This window comes from Echinops telfairi, unplaced genomic scaffold (genome assembly GCF_000313985.2).
Source record: "Echinops telfairi isolate 266 unplaced genomic scaffold, ASM31398v2 ScPeMD7_7424;HRSCAF=8462, whole genome shotgun sequence".
Taxonomy (NCBI): domain Eukaryota; kingdom Metazoa; phylum Chordata; class Mammalia; order Afrosoricida; family Tenrecidae; genus Echinops; species Echinops telfairi.
This window is the reverse complement of record NW_022111324.1, coordinates 47,440,886-47,448,690: the sequence shown is the minus strand read 5'-3', so window position 1 is coordinate 47,448,690 and position 7,805 is coordinate 47,440,886. Positions and strand designations below refer to the sequence as shown.

Genomic DNA, 7,805 nt, shown 5'->3' with positions numbered 1-7,805 from the left:
ATGTTTTGAAAATGATGATGGCAACAAATGTACAAATGTGCTTGATACAATGGGTGGATGGATGGATTGTGATAAGAGTTGTGCGAGCCACCAGTAAAGTGATTTATTAATAAAAGAAGACAAAGAATGAAAGTTCTAGCTTAGGCATCTATGCAGGTCGCTGGTTAGGGTTCTCTGGAAAAGTCAGTCTGGAGAGGAGCTGTCCTCCGGCCTGTGGAGAATCCATCTCCAGATCCCCAACGAGGGGCTTCGGGAGCCCGCTGCCCCAAAGCTTTCTTCCCTTTCTCTGAAGCGGCCAAGCCTTTCCTTCAGGTCCTCCCCAACACTCCGACCCTCTGCTTGGGGGAGTGTAGGCTCAGGGGATGGGCGAGCCTCACTCCCCCTGCCCTGCACCCTGCCTTGAAGGGAGACTGGGAGACTGCCGTGGAGAAAGGGGCGCACAGGCAAGGTAACTGGAGTCCCCAGGGTGCTGCTCCATTGCACAACTGCAGACAGCAGCATGCTCCTGGCCTGCTGGAGTTGGGCCACTTGACGGATCCAGCGTCCGGGAGGGCCCTTGTTGGTTTGGAAGACCATTGGAAAGCTGGTGCACGTGGGAAGAAGAGGGAGTCAGGTACCTTGAGGAGCAGGCTGGCCCCAGGGCCCCTCATAAACACAGCACCCCAGGCATGGTGACTGAGTCCTAGCTCCCTGCTGGGACTCCCTGCCCTGCAGCCAGCCTGAATCTCCTGTGCTAGCCTGGGAGTGTGTCTTCCCAATTCATTCCAGCCCCAAGGCTGGAGGACTGGAGAGCTTGCAGAGAGGAGATAGGAGCCTTACTCAGACTGAATTTCAACTCCCACCCCTTGCAAAAGTGCAGGTTCTCCCGGGCTCCAGCTGCTGCTCGGTACTGATAGCTCAAGATAGCTCACCAAGGCCTGTCTCTGTGACATAGCCCTGCACATCCACCGTGACCATTGAACGGACGCTTACAATGTGCTAGGTGGCGAGCTAGCCGCTGTGGGTAGCGAGAGGGCTGAATGTTGGTCCCATCTACAGTGGGGTGTGTGCAAGTAACGGACAACTGAGACAAGGACGTGTGGGCTGCCCGGGCCCAGGCAGTGCAGCCCAACGTCCCCTGGATGAGCTGGTGTGCAAGCCAAATAGGAAAAGAAACGCCAAATTGAGCCAAGGTAAGCAGAAAGAAGAAAGGTCAAGACCAAAGGCACAGCGGCGCGAAGGGCCAGGGGTGGGAGAAGAGTCAGCTGGCACGGAATTGCTGGGTGGCGACAGGTCGATTCTGATGCACGCCCCACCCCCACCCCCCATGAGTTGCCAAGCAAGACGACCCCCATCGAGTTCTCCGCTGTCATTGTCACAAAAGCAGAAGGGCCACTGGTGGGTTGGAGACGCCAGCGTTTCCATTAGCAGCCAAGTCCTGGACCATGGAAAACGTACACGTCGTGGGGTGAGCTTGCCACGGGGAGTGTAGACACTGCGGTTTAGGGCGGGCGGTGCTGCCGTGAGAGGTCTCGAGACAGGAGACTCAGGGAAACTGCAGGGATGAAACCTCAAATCCAACCTTCATCAGCTCACGGCAGATAAGCAAGGGGGCTGAGGAACGAGGTAGATGAGAGCGCGAGGAAGCGCCAAGCATGCAGGGTGTTCCTCGGATGCCACAGGACCCGGTTTGTCCTACAAATCAGTGACATGGGAAAACAAGATGAGGTTCTTGTGGAACACAAGACACTTACCAGAGAAGAGCAAGCAACTGCCTGGTGTCGACGCAGACGAACCAAGAAGGCATTCCTGAGCTGCGCAGGGGTATTGGAGTGCGGATTGGGTACTGCGTAGTCTTATAGAACCTTACGATGTGCCTGTTAGAGACGTCCGGTGGCCATCAGAGTAACTATTTCCTTCGCTAGCTGTCCTCAAGTACTTATGGGAGAACTCATCGGATGTCTGAATTTGCTGTACACTACTCGAACAAATGTGAGAAGCACGGGGTAAAATGAGATGGAGATGTGTTCGCCGAGGTCAACATTGGGCACACGTAGGTTTATCAAAACCCAAACCCCAAACAAACTCATTGCCATCAAGCCAACTCCAGCTCTCATAGTGACCCTACAGGACTACCTATCCAGGCGCAGACAGCCTCATCCTGTGGAGCAGATCATGGTTTTGAACTGCTGACCTCGCGACTCACAACCCAATGTGTAAACACTATGCCACCAGAGCTCCTAGGTTTGTCAGATGTCCATAATAAAGTTGACTTTTACAAAGGTGACCTCCAGATTTTGAAGGTGAGGGGCGGGGTAATGAACAACCCAACCCAAACAAAACAAAACCGGCTGCCGTGGTATTGACTCGGACTCTTAGCCACCCTACCGGACAGCATGGAACTGCTCCCTAAGGTTTCCAAGACTAGACATCTTTATGGGATCAGACAGCCTCATCTTCCTCCTGAGGAGGGACTGGTGAGTTCGAACTGCCAACCTGATAGTTAGCAGCCGGACACTTGGTTCTTTATTATTGTTGTTCGGTGCCATAGAATCAGTTCCAGCTCACAGCGACCCGGCTCTCTGTACAACAGAATGAAACACCACCTGGTTCTGCTCCAGCCTCACAACTGCTTTTGGGTTTGAGCCCATTGTTGCCGTCACTGCACTCATCCATTGTTTCTAGGGCATTGCTCTTGTTCTCTGCCCCCCCACTTTGCCAAGCATGATGTCCTTCTCCAGGGACTGGTCTCTCCTGATAACATGTCCAAAGCATGTCAGACGAAGTCTCACTGCCCTTGCCCCTCAGGAGCCCTCCAGCTGTACTTCTTCCAAGAAAGACTTGTTTGCCCTTTTAGCAGTCCGTGGCACTTTCAGTAGCCTCCAGCACCACAATTCAAGTGCATAGATTCTTCTCTGTCTTTCTTATTCTTATCTAACTCTCACGTGAGTGTGAGGCAATTGAAGATACCATGGCTTGGGTCAGGCACACCTCAGTCCTCAAAGTAGCATCCTTACTTCTCAAAGAAGTCTTGTGCAGCAGTGTGTCGTTTGATCTCTTGACTGCTGCTTCCATGAGCACTGATTGTGGGTCCAACCAAGACAAGGTCCTTGACAACTTCGACCTTTTCTCCCTTTGTCATGATGTTACTCATTGGGCCAGTGGTGAGGGTCTGTGTCTCCTTTACATTGAGTCGTAATCCATCTGGAAGGCCGCAGTCATGGATCTTCAACAGCAAGTGCTTCAAGTCTCTTCACTTTCCGTAAGCAAGGGGTGTCATCTGCACTTCACGGCTTGTGAGTAAGCCTTCCTCCAATCTTGATGCTGAGTTCTTCACATAATCTAGCTTCTTTGACAATTTGCTCAGCATACAGATTGAATAAATCTGATCAGAGGATATAGCCCTGATGCACACCTTTTCTGAATTTAAGCCACGCCATATTCTCTTGTTCTGTTCACCCACACACTGCCTCTTGATCCATGTACAGGTTCCAGCTGAGCACAATGAAGTGTTCTGGAAGTCTCATTCTTCTCAAAGCTGCCCATAGTTTGTTATGACCCACACAGTCCAATGCCTTGGGCACAGTCAATGAGACACGAGTAAACATCTTTCTGGTGTTCTCTGCTTCCAGCCAAGATCCATCTGATGTGAGCAATGATATCCCTTGTTCCATGTCCTCTTCTGAATCTGGCCTGAGCCCCTGGCAGCCCCTGTCGGTGCACTGCTGCAACCATTGCTGGATGATCTTCAGCAACATTTTACTTGCATGTGACATCAGTAACATCACTCTGCAACTGGTGCATTCTGTTGGGTTACTTGCTCTGGAATGGGCACAAGTATGGCAGTTGACCAAGTCTCGGTCTCCCAGATCTCCTGGCATAGGTGAGTGGGTGCTTCTAGTGATTCCTCAGCTTGTTGAAACATTTGATTTACTCTTTTTTTTTTTTAAGTATGGAACGCTTCACGAATTTGCATGTCATCCTTGCGCAGTCTTCTCTGTATTGTTCCAATTTTAGTATATGTGCTGCCGAAGCAAACACACATGATTTACTCTTATGAAGACTCTGTGAAGTATAGTTATTTCCATTGCAGAGTTAATTAAAAAAAAAGAATACACCAAGACCCAAGAGGGGCAAGGTTACGTCTCCACATGCACCGTAAGTCTGGGCCCTGGGAAGTGTGTCTGTGCATTTGGGGTCCAGGTCTGCTATGGCTTCTCCCCTCTCAGGACAGTGTCGGCCCTCAGCATACCTCTGCTGTTATGACACGTGCAACATACTGGCTCTGTGCCGAGCCCATGGCAGCTCACCTGTAGCTGTTAATGTCAGTCTTCCACCACACCTTCATTAGATGGCTATTGTGAATCCCTCTTACCGATGAGGAGACTGAGGCTCAGAGAGGTTACCACTCACCCAAGGTTAGGGGGGAGGCAACAACCAAGCGAGGTTTGTGCCACACCCAAGGCTGCTTTCTAACCACTGTGCCGCACTGTCTTCCTGAGGGATCATGGGGGAGGAGCACTCAGCACTGAGAAGATGGGGCACCCAGCTCTCTCCAGGCCACCTCCTCCTGGTTAATGACACAGAACAGCCAGCTGTCCGGTTCCTCAGCTTGGCCCAGCCAGTGCCCTCTGGTCCTGTGGTGGCCTCACCTCCATGAGTATGGACAATCCACACACTCCCGGGACTAGCCAGGGCTGCAGAGGCAGGGGGCGGAGACCAGAAACTGAAGACCCACGCTGGTCTCTCTCACACTAAGCCACTTCTGGTTTGTATCCTCCAGATGGTTTGTATCGGCCAGATGGTTTGCTTGTTTAACTGCAAGCCTTTAAGACCCCACACAACCCTGCTGGAATGCGTGCAAGGCACTTGTGTCCAGGAGCCAGGCAGCCCAGCCCCCTTGGGGCTGCTGCCTGGGATGCCTCCTCCATGCATGCTTTCTCTTCTTTGCCAGGCCGGGGTGGCAGCCCTCTGCCTGTGCCCCGACACTGTGCTGTCCTCCATGCTCTGGGCCGTGTGGGCACACGAGCCTTCTACTTCACGTGTGAGCCTCTTGAGATCAGGGACCACCTCTTGGTCGGCCTCACGCCTCCACTGACCAGCAACGCACTTGGTACCCAGCAGACTGCCACAGTGAATGAGAGTGAATGGGGGAAGCACATGTACGAGCGAGGTGAAGACCCTGAGCCAGTCAGAGCCACCCTCTGAGCCCAAGGGGGCTGGGCTGCCTGGCTCCTGGACACAAGTGCCTTGCACGCATTCCAGCAGGGTTGTGTGGGGTCTTAAAGGCTTGCAGTTAAACAAGCAAACCATCTGGCCGGAAGCAATGTAGCCCACATGGAAGAAGCACACTAGCCTGTGTGATCATGCGGTGTTGACAGGAAGAGGTATCAGAAGTTCAAAAACACCCCAAACCCACCTGTAAGATAATTGGGCAGCCCCTCTCAGAAAAACCACACGGAATGGATGATAAATTCAGGATTCAGTGTGGCACTGATGAGCTACATAACTATCCTGTAGTTCTTAAAAATGTCCCCCTTACTATTGTGGTTTATGTTTGTTTCACCTCATTAATCATGTTAGACTTGCATATGTTCATTTGTATATTTAAGATTGTGCGGTACATGAAAGCCAAGATAGATAACCCTTCAGAAATGGTTACAGGAGTAATGGTTCCCTGAGGGTACAGAAAGAGATGGGGGTTGGGTGGGGTGGGAGGGACTGATAGCATTGCCGGTTTGCAGAAGGCTATGGATGACAGTGGGAGCCCAAGATTCATTTGTAGGAACTGCATAGGAAATAAGCCTCCTGTGAACCCCCTCCATCCACTGTTGAGGGATGGGCGGTAAGGGGCTACTAAACAGAGGGCACTGGAGAGAGGAGGATGGAAGATCAAAGGCATAAATCTGACTTCCCCAGTTAAAACCTTGTCAGTTGAACCCCCGTCTGATGCATGCTGGACCTAGTGCCCACATTTTCTGTATTTTTATTTGTTCATACAAGGCTATATCTCAGAGGCGTTGCGTCATTGGAAGTTCCCCTCTTGAAGTTGTGTTCTGTGCTGTTCTGTTTGTCAGTCTCTACAGCTCAGGACTGATGGACCTATAGGGACAGCAAGGAAAAGAAGGCGTTCGGAGGGGTGGGGGCTACAGTGGTGGTAGTGGTGGGAGGTAAAAGGGTGATGTCAAGTTGCCCAGGAAGGAAAAGAATGTTTGGAAACGGATTGTGGTAGCAGTTGTACAATACTGCTTGACGTGATTGCATTATGGAATGATATTACGTATGTATTAGCTCCCAATTAATAATACATTACAAAATCTTGCGATGGATGAAATTTGAGTTCATATAAAAAGAGGATATGAATTGCAACACACACACACACACACACGAAAGAGGAAGCTTTCTGCTCCCTAGAGATTTACAACCATGGGAAGCCCTCTACAGGGTCTCTGTCTGTTGGGATCGACCCAATGGCATTGGTTGAGTTCAAAGTCGGGGAAAGGAGCCCTTGCGGTGGTGCAGTGAATGAGAGCTCCGCCACTAACCGGGAGGTTGTGGGTTCTAGGCCATGCAGTGCTCTGCAGGGGAAAGATGTGGTGAGCTAGAAAGGCCACAGCCTAGGACAGTCCGTGGGCAGCCCTCCTCTCCCTGGAGGGTCAGCCGGAGTCAGAATAGACTTGGCGGCACACTGCGGGGACAAAGCCAGGGAGCAGTTAGGTAAAGCCCTAGAGGAGGAGCTTCCCTGCCTTTCTCCCCTGTTGTTCTGGCGCAGTTGCGTAAGCATTGAACTGCCAACCACAAGGTCCGCAGTTCAAACCCACCAGTTGCTTCATGGGAAAGAAACGAGGCTGTCTGCTCCCAGGAAGATTTATAGTCTTAGAAATCTTGAGTACGGTTGCCGTGCGTTGGAGTAGGGTTGATAGCGATGCACAGGGTTGCGTTTTGGTTTATTCCAGGGCGGTCAGAGTAAAAGGCAGAGTAAGCCTCGTGGACAGATGGTGTCTGGGCATACATCATGTGTTTCCTCAATAGCCCTGTGAGGGGTGGTATTGCCATCCCCATTACAGGAGAGAAATGGAGCACCTTGCCGGGGTCACACCACTAGAAGGGCTTGTGATTATTTCCTGCCTCCGGACTCCCTCTGCTTTCCTGGCAGACTGCCCCTCGTGTACCAACCCTGGTGCCCCTGCCACCCTGGGAGCCCAGCCCAGGGTCCTGAGCTGTGGGAAGAGAAGTCTGTTCGTCTTCAGCGGGGTTCTGGTGGGAATGCACGAAGCGGAAGGGCAGTCTCTCTCTGGAGTCGTCAATTTGCACCCACACTTGCCAGGACCAAGTGTGACACTCCGGGCCTGCGGGAACTTCCTGCTGGGCCAGGGAGTCTGGGACCAGAGAGGGGAGATTTCTACAGGCGGCAGCTCTGACCCTCACCCCTCAGCCACCAGCACCTCAACCATCCATGTCAGTGCTGTCACCTGCACCTCAACAGATGGGCAGACTGGCAGCCTCTCTCCCTCGGCCATGCCCAGATTGGCACTGCCCTGCCCTGGCTGCCCCTGAGCTAGAGCCATCTGTGCCCAAGAGAGGCCCAGCCTCAGAGCAGAAGGGCAGACAGGTCTCTCGGATCCCTCCAGGTTGTGGGGAAAGTGCAGAGGACATCTGGCCCCACCCCCAGCTGTGCCCACATAGACCACCGAGATATGTAGCAAGCGGCCGAGAGGAGTGGGCTCTCCAAGTGTCCTCCCGGTGGCAATGCCCTCGCCTGGTAGAGCTGCCCACGCCCCGTCCTTCCTTCATGCAACATGTTGCCTTTTGCTGCTGCTCTCCTG

The 7,805-nt window shown here is 52.5% G+C and overlaps 1 pseudogene; it reads right to left on the bottom strand.

The window, feature by feature from the left end:
- Positions 1–3,925: 3,925 nt before the first annotated feature.
- LOC115872424 lies at positions 3,926–4,020 on the bottom strand (annotated as a pseudogene).
- Between the last annotated feature and the right edge of the window lie 3,785 nt (positions 4,021–7,805).